Source organism: Pan troglodytes, chromosome 21 (assembly GCF_028858775.2).
Source record: "Pan troglodytes isolate AG18354 chromosome 21, NHGRI_mPanTro3-v2.0_pri, whole genome shotgun sequence".
Lineage (NCBI taxonomy): Eukaryota > Metazoa > Chordata > Mammalia > Primates > Hominidae > Pan > Pan troglodytes.
The window spans coordinates 41,067,028-41,080,346 of record NC_072419.2 but is presented as its reverse complement, the minus strand read 5'-3'; the positions used below and the strand labels follow the sequence as shown (position 1 = coordinate 41,080,346).

Sequence of the window (13,319 nt, the reverse complement as noted above, 5' to 3'; positions counted from 1 at the left end):
TTTGGGAGGCCGAGGCGGGCGGATCACGAGGTCAGGAGATCGAGACCATCCTGGCTAACATGGTGAAACCCTGTCTCTACTAAAAATACAAAAATTTAGCCGGGCGTGGCGGCGGGCGCCTGTAGTCCCAGCTATTCGGGAGGCTGAGGCAGGAAAATGGCGTGAACCCGGGAGGCGGAGCTTGCAGTGAGCCGAGATTGCGCCACTGCACTCCAGCCTGGGTGACAGAGCGAGACTCCGTCTCAAGAACAAACAAACAAACAAACACCAGACCCTTACTGCTATAAGGGCAGTAGTGTGCTGACCCCTACACTAGAGCACCCCGAGGGGATGATGAGATGAGATGAAACTGGTGAGATAGGTAGCTCATTCTTATGAGGCTGGTATTAATTCCCCATTTTACTGATGAGAAAATTGAGAGACCCGAAGCAACTTACCAGAGATCACCCAGCTGGTAGTTGGCAGATGCATAATTCAAAAGCAATCTGTTTGACTCCACAGACTATGTCTCTTTCTTTCTTTCTTTCTTTCTTTTTCTTCTTTTCCTTTCCTTCCTTCCTACCTCTTTTCTTCTTTTCTCCCTTCCTTCCCCTCCTTTCACAGATCCATGATTCAAAAGCCATCTGTTCGACTCCATAGACTATGTTTCCCTTCCCTTCCCTCTCCTCCCCTCCTCTCCCCTCTCCTTCCTCTCTCCTTCCCCTCCCCTTCCCTTCCCCTCTGTCTCACTGTCTCTCTTTTGCTTTCCTTCTTTCTCTTTCTTCCTTCCTTCCCTCCCTTTCTTTCCCCTTCTTTCCCTTCCCTTCCCTCCCCTTCGTTTCTTTCTCTTTTTTTTTAGAGATAGGGTCTTACTCTGCCATCCAGGCTGGAGTGCAGTGGTGCAATCCCTGTTCACTGTAGCCTCAACTTTCCTGGTCAAGCAATCCTCCTGCCTCGGACTCCCAAGTAGCTGGGACTACAGGCACATACCACCACACCTGGCTAATTTTTCATTTTTTGTAGAAACAAGAGTCTCACTATGTTGCCCAGGCTGATCTTGAACTCCTGGCCTCAAGTGATTCTCCTGCCTTGGCCTCCCAAAGTGCTGGGATTACAGGCTTGAGCCACTGTGCCTGGCCACTTCTTTAAAAATTTTTAAATTATTTTATTGGATTGCAGATATAACAGTTTTTCAAATATCAAATACTTTATAGATATATAATGTATATCTGTAATCCACCCCTTCAAAATCCAAACTTTCCAAAAATCTCATTGTCAATAATTTAATACACATTCCTCCAACTTTTTTCTGTACACTAACATATATTCTGTTTAAAAAGTAAAAATGGGACTATATTTTCACACTGTCTACAACTTCCTTTTTTTTTTAACTTACCAATATAGCATGGGCATTTTCCCCTGTTAATATATATGGATCCACTTCATTATTTATAATAATGCATCGTAGTTCACTGAAGGGTTTAACCAGTTTCCTTTTGATGGATGTTTGGGTGATCCTTGCCCTGATATCTTTAGGTGCCTGAGCCATGCCTGTAGTCCAACCTACTCTCCCAGGCTGTCTTTCAAGTGACAGAGTGTCTTAGTTCATTTGGGCTGCCATACCAAAATATCATAAACTGGGTAGATTGGAGCAGAGATTAGTGAAATAGAGAATGGAAAAACAATAGAGAAAATCAATAAAACCAAATCCTGGCTCTTTGAAAAAATCAACAAAATTGACAAACCTGTCCCAGATTGATCAAGAAAAAAAGAAGACTCGAAATTACTAGAATCAGAAATTAAAGATGGGACAGTACTTACAATCTTACAGAAATAAAAAAGGATCATAAAGAAATACTATGAACAACTGTATGTTAATAAATCAGATAACTTAGATGAAACATAAAATTTCCTAGAAAGACACATACCAAAACTGACTCAAGAAGAAATAGACAATCTGAGGAGATACAGAACAAATAAAGAGATTAGTAATATATACTAAAAAGCAAACTACTTACAAAGAAAAGCCCAGGTCTCAGACGGCCTCACTAGTGATTTCTACAAAACATTGAAAAAATTAATACCAATTCTATAAAAAAAGCTTTCAATAAATAGAAGAGGAAGAAACGCTTTCTAGTTTATTCTGTGAGGCTAGTTTTACCTTGAAATTAAAATCCAACAAAATAAGACCTAATAAGAAAACTACAGACCAATATTCTTTTATGAACATGGATGTAACATACTTAACAAAATACTAGCCAACAACATATAAAAAGAAGTATACACTGCCTCAGTGGGATACATTCCAGGAATTCAAGCTTGGTTTACTTTCAAAAATCAAGTATTGCATTATATTTTTTTGGTAGAATAAAAAACAAAAAACACATGATCATCTCAATAGATGCAGAAAAGGCATCTGACAAAATCCTACCACCCCTTCATGAAAACAAACAAACAAAAAATACTCAGCAAACCAGGAATAGAAGGGAACTTCTTCAACATGATAAAAGGCAAATATAAAAAACCCTCAGTTAACATCATAGTTAATAGTTAAAGATTGGATGCTTTCCCACTAAGATTAGAGCATACCCATTCTTGCTACTTCTATTCAATATTGTATTGGATGTTCTAGTCAGGGCAATTAGGCAAGATACAGAAATAAAAGGCCTCCAGATTGGAAAGTAAAAAGTAAAACTATTTTTATTTGCAGATGGCATGATCTTGTATACAAAAAATCCTAAGAAATCAATGAAAACAATGACAGCTAACAAAGGAGTTCAGCAAGATTGCTAATACAAGATCAGTATAAAGTTTCTGTACACTTGCAATAAACAACCTGTAAATGAAATTAAGAAAACAATTCTGGCCAGGCACAGTGGCTCCCACCTGGAATTGCAACACTTTGGGAGACTGAGGCTGGAGGATTGCTGGAGCCTAGGAGTTGGAGACCAGCCTGGGCAACATGGTGAAACTTTGTCTCTACAAAAATTAACTGACAGTGGTGGTGTGTGCCTGTAGTCCCAGCTCCTTGGGAGGCTGAGGTGGGAGAATAGCTTGAGGCCAGAAGGTGGGTTGATGGCGCCGCTGCACTCCAGCCTGGGTGATAGAGTGAGACCCTTAAAAAAAAAAAGAAAAAGAAAAAAGAAAGAAAACAATTCCATTTACTGAAACATCAGAAAGAATAAAATACTTCGGAATAAATTTTATAAAAGAAGTATAAAAATTAAAACTATAAAACATTGTCGAAAGAAATGAAAGAAGACCTAAATAAATGTAAAGACATTCTGTGTTTATGAATCGAAAGATTTAATTTTGTTAAGATGACAATACTTCCCAATTGATCTACAGATTCAATGCAATCTGTATGGAAATTCCAGCAGCACTTTATTGCAGAAATGAATATGGATGATCCTAAAATTCATATGGAATTAATTGCAAGGGACTCAGAATAGCCAAAACAATCTTGAAAAAGAACAATGTTGGAGGACACACATTTCCCGATTTTAAAACTTACTACAAAGTAATCAAAACAGTGTGGTAGGTATAAGGATAAACATATCAATGGAACATAATTGATAGTCCAGAAATAAATCAATATATCTATGGCCAATTGATCTCAACTAGGGTGCCAAGATCATTCAATGAAGAAGGAATATTCTCTTTCACATATTCACATACACAAAATGAAGTTTGAACCTTGCCTCACACCACATACAAAAAGTAACTCAAAATGGATCAAAGACACAAATATAAGAGCTAAAACTATAAAACTCTTAGAAGGAAACATAGGGGTAAATCCTCATACCTTGGATTTGGCAATGGTTTCTTAGATGTGGTACCAAAAGCACAGCAACAAAAGCAAACATAGATAATTGGATGTCATTGAAATTAAAAAGTTTTGTACATAAAAGGACAATCTTGAGTGAAAAGACAGTCCAAAAAATGTGAAAAGTATTTGCAATCTTATATCTGATCTGAGTACTTTATATAGTACCCAGAATATATTAAAAACACTTCAACAACATAAAGACAAACAACTCAATTAAAATATGGGCAAAGGACTTCAATAGACATTTCTTGGCAGGGTTCGGTGGCTCATGCCTGTAATCCCAATATTTTAGGAGGCCAAGGTGGGCAGATTGCTTGAGTCCAGGAGTTCAAGACAAGCCTGGGCAAAATGGTGAAACCCTGTATATACCAAAAATATAAAAAATTAGCTGGGTGCTGTGGCACGTGCCTGTAGTCCCAGCTAATGGGGAGGCTGAGGCAGGAAGATCCCTTGAACCCAGGAGATCGAGGCTGCACTGAGTTGAGATCGTGCCATTGTACTCCAGCCTGGGTGACAGGAGTGAAACCCTGCCTCAAAACAAAACAAAACAAAAAGGACACTTTTTTTTTTTTTTTTCTGAGACAGAGTCTCACTCTGTCACCCAGGATGGAGTGCAGTGGCACCATCTCGGCTCACTGCAACCTCCACCTCCCAGGCTCAAGAGATTCTCCCACCTCAGCCCCCTGAGTAGCTGGGACTACAGGTGCATGTCACCACACCCAGCTAATTTTTGTATTTTTTGTAGAGATGGGGTTTTGCCATGCGGCCTAGGCTGGTCTGGAACTCTTGGACTCAAGCAATCCTCCCATCTTGGCCTCCCAAAGTGCTGGGATTACAGGTGTAAGTCACCGTGCCTGGGCTTCAACAGACATTTCTTCAAAGATAAGTCTATGATATGATGCTGAATATCATAATCACTAGGGAAATGTAGATTAAAACAGGTCAAAATCACCATGAGATACCACTTCACAACAATTAGACTGGCCATAAATATTATTTTTATTTGTTTATTTACCTAAATACTATTTTTTATCTTTTATTTAAATAGAGATGGAGTCTTACTATGTGGCTCAGGTTGGTCTCAAACTCCTGGCCTCAAGCAATCCTCCTGCCTCAGCCTCCCAAAGTGTTGGGATTACAGGTGTGAGCCACTGTGCGCCCACAACAATAATTTTTTAAAAAGGAAATAACAAATGTTGCTCAGGATGTGAAAAAGTGGAATCTTCATACGTTGTTGGTGGAAATGTAAAATGGCACAGCAGCTATGGAAAACAGTTTGGCATTTCTTTAATAAGGCAAACCAAATTACCATACGACCCAGCAATACCATTCCCAGGCATAAACCCCAAATCACTGAAAACAGGTGTTCAAAGAAAAACTTGTACATGAATGTTCATAGCATCACTATTCACAATACCAAAAGGTAAAAAACAACCCAAATGTCCATCAACGGACAAAAAGATAACAAAATGTGGTATATTCACATAATAATACATATTATGTTATTCAGCTATGAAAAAGAATAAAGTACTGATACTGATACATGCTACAATATGGATGAACCTTGAAAACATTGTGCCAAGTGAGAGAAGCCAAAAGGTCACATATTGTATGATTCCATTTATATGAAGTATCCATAATAGGCAAACTGACAGAGACAAAGTCAATTAGTGATTCCTTAGGGCTGAGGGAATGGGGGGGTTGGGGAGAGGGAGATACCTAAAGATTATGGAGTTTCTTCTGAGGCAATGAAAATGTTCTAAAATTGACTGTGGTGATGGTTGCACATATCTGTGACTACACTAAATACCATAGAATTATACTTTTTTTTTTTTTTTTTTTTTCTGAGACAGGGTCTGGCTTTGTAGCCCAGGCTGGAGCACAATAGTGCAATCTTGGCTCACTGCAAACTCCGCCTCCTGGGCTCAAGTGATCCTCCCACCTCAGTCTCCACAATAGCTGGGACTGCAGGTATAAAGCACCACGTCCGGCTAATTTTTGTATTTTGGGTAGAAATGGGGTTTCACCATGTCACCCAGCCTGGTCTCGAACTCCTGGACATATGTGATCCGACCGACTCAGCCTCCCAAAGTGCTGGGATCACAGGCTTGAGCCACACACCCGGCTGAATTATACACTTTAAATGAGTAAATTGTATAGTATGTCAATTATATCTCAAAAGCTGTTTTTTTGTTTTGTTTTGGAAAATTGTTTTTTGTTTGTTTTTGATTTTTGTTTTGAGACAGAGTTTCACTCTTGTCACCCAGGCTGGAATGGAATGGCGAGATCTCAGCTAACTGTTACCTCCACCTCCCAGGTTCAAGCAATTCTCCTCCCTCAATCTCCGGAGTAGCTGGGATTATAGGCACCCGCCACCACGCCCAGCTAATTTTTGTATTTTTAGTAGAGATGGGGTTTCACCATGTTGGCCAGGCGGGTCTCAAACTCCTGACCTCAGGTGATCCACCCGCCTCAGCCTCCAAAGGTGCTTGAATTACAAGCATGAGCCACCGTGCCCAGCCTGTCAATAAAACTGTTTTAAAAAGACATAGGATTTGGTAATATGAGCTAAGAGCTGAATGCAAACTCTATGACCCAGCAATCCTAGTCCTAGGTTTTTATCCAGCAAAAAATTGTACACATGTTCATCCAAAGACATGCACAAGAATGTTCATAGTAGTAAAATTTAAAATAACTCCGGCCCGGGTGCGGTGGCTCACGCCTGTAATCCCAGCACTTTAGGAGGCCGAGGTGGGCGGATCACTTGAGGTCGGGAGTTTGAGACCAGCCTGACCACCATGGAGAAACCCTGTCTCTACTAAAAATACAAAAAATTAGCCGGGCATGGTGGCGGGCACCTGTGATCCCAGCTACTCAGGAGGCTGAGGTAGGAGAATCGTTTGAACCCAGGAGGTAGAGGTTGCGGTGAGCCGAGATCACGCCATTGCACTCCAGCCTGGGCAACAAGAGCGAAACTCTGTCTCAAAACAAAACAAAAAAAAGCTCTGGCCAGGCGTGATGGCTCACGCCTGTAATTCTAGCACTTTAGGAGGCCGAGGCAGGCAGATTGCCTGAGCTCAGGAGTTCGAGACCAGCCTGGGCAACACAGTGAAACCCTGTCTCTACTAAAAAATACAAAAGAAATTAACCGGGCATGGTGGCGTGCACCTGTAGTCCTAGCTACTCGGGAGGCTGAGGCCAGAGAATTGCTTGAACCAGGGATGCGAAGGTTGCAGTGAGCCGAGATCGCACTACTGCACCCCAGCCTGGGTGACAGAGCAAGAGTCCATCTCTAAAAAAAATAAATAAAATAAAATAAAATAGCTCCTAAGTGGAAACCCACATGCTCATTAACAGTAGAATGGATAAATTATGGTGTATTCAAACAATAAAATGCTGGCCAGGTGTGGTGGCTCACATCTGTAATCCCAGCACTCTGGGTGGCAGAGGTGGGAGGATCACTTGAGCCCAGGAGTTTGAGACCAACCTGGGCAACATGGTGAAACCCCGTCTCTACAAAAAATACAAAAATTAGCATGGTATAGTGGCATGCACCTGTGGTCCTAGCTACTAGGGAGGCTGAGGCAGAAGGATTACTTGAGCCTGGGAGGTCAAGGCTGCAGTGACCTGTGATCCCACCACTGCACTCCAACCTGGGTGACAGAGCAAGACTCTGTCTCAAAAAAATAAAAAATAAATAATGAAATGCTACCCAGCAATGAAAATGAACATGCTACAACTACCTGCAACAATGTAGATGAATCTATAAGTTTAACTCCTGGCAAGACTAATCTATGGAGTTAGAAGTTAAAATACTGTTTAACCTTGGGGGCTGTGGGTAATGACTGGAAGGGGCTTCTGTGGGGCTGAATGTTCTATTTCTTGATTTGGGTGTTTGTTAGACATGTGTGTTGGCTTTGTGGAAATTCATCAGGCTTTACACTTATGATTTCTGTACTTTTATGTCTTTATATTGTACTCTAATAAAAAGCTTTAAAATTTCAGAATATTTTTGAAAACAGTTTTTTTTTCCTCCCCCACCCCCACCTTTTTGTGTATGTATGGTCACTTGATATTCTTCCACTTTTTAAAATTGTGTAATTATTAGTCTATTTCTTCTATTTTTTCAATGATTTTTTTCCTGAAGAGCAAGCCATGGCTTGCCCATAGTAAGCCCCCACCCCACCACCGCTTTTTTTTTTTTTTTGAGATAGAGTCTCACTCTGTCATCCAGGCTGGAGTGCAGTGGTGCAGTCTCAGCTCACTGCAACCTCTGCTTCCCAGGCTCAAGTGATCCTCCCATCTCAGCTTCCCATGGAGCTGGGACTACAGGCATGATGCACCACCACGATTGGCTAATTTTTGTATTTTTTTGTAGAGATGGGGTTTTGCCATGTTGCCCTGGCTGCTCCCTAATTCCTGGGCTGACACAATCCACCTACCTCCACCTCCCAAAGTGCTGGGATTACAGGCATGAGCCACTGCGCCTCGCCATAGCATGTCTTTATGCAAAGCACAAGTGACCCCCTCCTCAAGGCATTTTATTTCTATATATCTGAAAATTGTTACAACGAACAGATTCTGAAATAACAAGGCATTTTACTGCCATCTACTGGTAAATTATCATAATAAATTTGCAAATTATAATGTCATGTGAATGGTGTCCACTTAAAAGTGATATCCTTCAAGACTAGTGAACAATACAGTCAGGATGGCTAAAGGTGACCCCAGGAAACTAAGGGGCAAGATGTCTGCTTTTGCCTTCTTTGTGCAGACGTGCAGAGAAGAGCATAAGAAAAATTCAGAGGTCCCTGTCAATTTTGCAGAATTTTCCAAAAAGTGCTCTGAGAGGTGGAAGACAATGTCTGGGAAAGAGAAGTCTAGGCTGGGCACGGCGGCTTACGCCTGTAATCTCAGCACTTTGGGAGGGTGAGTTGGGTGGATCACCTGAGGTAAGGAGTTTGAGACCAGCCTGGCCAACATGGTGAAACCTCGTCTCTACTAAAAATACAAAAAACTAGCCAGGCGTGTTGGTGGGCGCCTGTAATCCCAGCTACTGGGGAGGCTGAGGCAGGAGAATGGCTTGAACCCAGGAGGCAGAGGTTGCGGTGAGCTGAGATCGTGCCACTGCACTCCAGCCTGGGCAATAAGAGCAAAACTCCATCTCAGAAAAAAAAAAAGAAAAAAAGAGAGAGAGAGAGTCTAAATTCGATTAAATGGCAAAGGCGGATAAAGTGCACTGTGATAGAGAAATGAACGATTATGGACCAGCTAAGGGAGGCAAGAACGATCCTAATGCCCCCAAAAGGCCACTGTCTGGATTCTTCCTGTTCTGTTCAGAATTCTGCCCCAAGATCAAATCCACAAACCCTGGCATCTCTATTGGAGACGTGGCAAAAAAGCTGGGTGAGATGTGGAATAACTTAAATGACAGTGAAAAGCAGCCTTATGTCACTAAGGTGGCAAAGCTGAAGAAGTATGAGAAGGATGTTGCTGACTATAAGTCGAAAGGAAAGTTGGACGGCACAAAAGATCCTGCTAAAGTTGCCTGGGAAAAGATGGAAGAAGAAGATGAAGAAGATGAGGAGGAAGAGAAGGAGGATGAATAAATAAACTGTTTGCCTATAAAAAAAAAAAAAGGTGATATCCTTCTGCAGGGCAAAATTCATCCAACTAAATGTGGTAAGTTTGTCATTTGGCACTGTTGTGACGAACCCTGCAGACAGTAAAATGTTGACACTTTCTAGATGGTTTTGTTCTTTCTTTTTTCCCCTGTTTTATTATTATTTTTCTTAAAGACATCATTGAAGTATTCACTGTCAGTCTTATCACTGCAAAGCTTGAGCCTGTTTGGACACACATGAAAGTAGAAGTCCAATAAATACAAATCAAATTATCAAAGAACAATTGATTTGCTTTTTCTTCACTCTAGTCCAAATCTAGAACAATCCTGGATGTTTTAGGACTGTTTTTCTTGCTCAAAACATTTTATGAAATAGCCTGACCACCTCTTCAGAAGCCTCTCTCAATCTATTGCTTGTTGAAACTATCATAAGCACTAAGCTTTCTCCTAAACATTTATAGGTATAAATTCATTAATATGCTTGACAACCTTATGAAGTAGGAGCCCTTATTCTCTGCATCTCACAGGTGAGGCAACTGAAGCACAAAGAAGTTAAGTTACATTTCAAGTGAGGATATTACAAACATAGCTTCCTTGGGGAGCTTACAGTCTACTGGGGACATAGAATGAAACAAAACCCATGTAAAGATTTTTAAACAATATAAAGGAGAAAATACTTTGGACCCTGTTGGACAAGTCATTTATCTCCTTTTGGTTGCAGTTTCTTCACATAGCTAATAAATGGCAGAGCTAGAATCTGAACTTGGGTGTTCAGATTCACTTTGGCTTCAGAGCCCAATATTGTAATCATTATGCTATACTATCTGCTAGTTTATGGCCTGTTTTTGTTCTTTTGCTGCCTGCCCGCAGGCAACAAGTATTTGTGTTGCCTAGGCTCCTGCTATTTTTACCTACAGGATCTGCAGGTGCCCAATGCGCCCCTGTCTTCTCAGCTCTTTGCATTCTTGCAGATCCCAGGAATACCCATGACCCTTGGCTTAAGGACATGGACAACAAGGTGAAAAAATTAGGATAGTGGCTCTGGAATCTTTTGTGCGTGTGTATGGTGAAATACATATATAACATAAAATTTGCCATTTTAACCATTTTTAAGCATATAATTCGGTGGCATTAAGTATATTCACATGCAACCATCACCACCATCTACCTCCAGAACTTTTTTGTTTTCCCCAACTGAAACTTTGTATCCATTAAACACAAACTTCCCATTCCCTCTCCCTCTAGCCCTTGGCAACCACTCTACTTTCTGTCTTTATGAATTTGACTACTTTAGGAACCTCATATAGGAGGAATCATACAATATTTGTCTTTTTGTGACCGACTTATTTCACTTAGCATAATATCTTCAAGGTTCATCTGTGTTGTACGTCGTGTCAGAATTTCCTTCCTTCATGAAGGCTGAGCGATGCTTCATTGTATGTATAGACCATATTTTGCTTATCTATTCAACTGTCTATAGATATGTAGGTTGCTTCCACATGTTGGCTATTGTGAACAATGCTGCTGTGAACAGGGGTGCACAAATATCTCTTTGAAACTCTGCTTTCACTTCTTTATTTTTTAAATTTTATTTCGAAACAGGGTTTTGCTCCATCACCCAGGCTGGAATGCAGGAATGGAAACATGGCTCACTGCAGCCTCAACCTCCTGGGCTCAACTGATCCTCTCGCCTTAGCCTCCTGGGTAGCTGGGACCACAGGTATGTGCTGCCACACCTGGCTTGTTTATTTATTTATTTTTAAACTTTGAGACAGGGTCTCATCTGTCACCCAGGCTGGAGTACAGTGGTACTAATGTGATTTCACTTATTTTGGATGAATACCCAGAAGTGGAATTACTGGCTCATAGGGTAATCCTATGTTTAACTTTTTTTTCCTTGAGACCGGGTCTTGCTATGTTGCCCAGGGTGGACTCAAACTCCTGGGTTCAAGTGATCCTCCTGCCCTAGCCTCCCAAGTAGCTGGGATTATAGGGGCGCCTATGTTTAACTTTTTGAGGAAATGCCAAACTGTTTTCCACCATGGCTGCATCAATTTATATTCCTGGCTGGGCGCAGTGGCTCACGCCTGTAATCCCAGCATTTTGGGAGGCCAAGGCAGGTGGAACACTTGAGCCCAGGAGTTTGAGACTAGCCTGGGCAACAGGGTGAAACCCTGTCTCTACAGAAAATGCAAAGATTAGCCGGGCATGGTGGCGCATGCCTGTAATCCCAGCTACTCTGGAGGCTGGGGCATGAGAATTGCTTGAACCCGGGAGGCGGAGGTTGCAGTGAGCCGAGATTGCACCACTGCACTCCAGCCTGGGTGACAGAGCGAGATCGTCTCAAAGAAAAACAAAAAACAAAAACAAAATACATTCCCACCAGCAATGCATAAAGTGCTAATTTCTCCGCATCTTTGCCAAAACTTGTTATTTTCTGCCTTTTAAAAAAATAACAGCAGCTGGGCGCCGTGGCTCACGCCTGTAATCCTAACACATTGGGAGGCCAAGGCAGGGGAATGACTGAGCTCAGGAGTTTGAGACCAGCCTGGACAACATGGCAAAACCCCACCTCTACTAAAAATACAAAAAATTAGCTGGCCATGGTGGTGCGCGCCTGTAATTCCAGCTACTTCAGAGGCTGAGGTACAAGAATTGCTTGAACCTGGGAGGCAGAGGTTGCAGTGAGCTGAGATCGCACCACTGCACTCCAGTCTGGGCGACAGAGTGAGATTCTGTCTCAATAAATAAATACATACATACATACATACATACATAAATAGGGTATGAATTGGTATCTCATTGTGGTTTTGATTTGCATTTCCTTAATGACTACAGAGATTGAACATCTTTTCATGTGCTTATTAGCCATTTGTATATCTTCTTTGAAGAAATGTCTATTCAAGTCCTTTGCCTTTTTTTTTTGAGACAGGGTCTCACTCTGTCACCCAGTCTGGAGAGCAGTGATGTGATCTTGGCTTACTGTAGCCTCCAATTCCCAGGCTGAAGTGATCCTTCCACCTCAGTCTCATGAGTAGTTGGGATTACGGGCACACACGACCATGACCAGCTAATTTTTAAATTTTTTGTAGAGATGAAGTCTTACTGTGTTGCCCAGGCTGGTCTCAAACTCCTGGACTCAAGCAATCCTCCTGCCTTGGCCTCCCAAAGTGCTGGAATTATAGGCGTGAGCCATAGCACCCAGTCTTATTGCTGAGTTTCTGGAATCTTTGAGAGCTTTCTTATCTCTAGAAGTCTTTGTGGGTTTGGAAATATGTCAGTGAGGTCTTCTCAGCCTTAGGGCTGGCTGTTGTCAGGACCTCTGTGTCTGTAGGATGAAGTAGCCAGAGCTTTTCATTCAGTCTTTCAGGTTAATTAATCAAGTCATTCATTAATTGTATCTTTATCCAAAAAATCACCCTTTGGCTATGTCAGATTTCCAGGCTAACACAAGAGTACAAACTGTATGGTTCTGTTTCTATGGAGATCAAAAACTGTCAAAGTTAATCTACGGCTGGGCGTGGTGGCTCATGCCTGTAATCCCAGCACTTTGGGAGGCCAAGGCGGGCAGATCACAAGGTCAGGAGATCGAGACCACGGTGAAACCCCGTCTCTACTAAAAATACAAAAAATTAGCCTGGCGCAGTGGTGGGTGCCTGTAGTCCCAGCTACTCAGGAGGTTGAGGCAGGAGAATGGCGTGAACCCAGGAGGCAGAGCTTGCAGTGAGCCGAGATTGTGCCACTGCACTCCAGCCTGGGCGACAGAGCGCGACTCCATCTCAAAAAAAAAAAAAAAAGTTAATCTATGGTGCTAGAAGTCAGAATAATGGTTACATCTGGGGGAGCAGGTATTTATTAGAAGAGAACATACAAAAGAGAACAAAAGGG

At 41.8% G+C, this 13,319-nt stretch overlaps 1 pseudogene; it reads left to right on the top strand.

Annotated features, from left to right (window-relative positions):
- The first annotated feature begins 8,492 nt into the window (after positions 1 to 8,492).
- On the top strand, positions 8,493 to 10,058 carry LOC745179 (high mobility group protein B3-like; annotated as a pseudogene).
- The last annotated feature ends 3,261 nt before the right edge of the window (positions 10,059 to 13,319 follow it).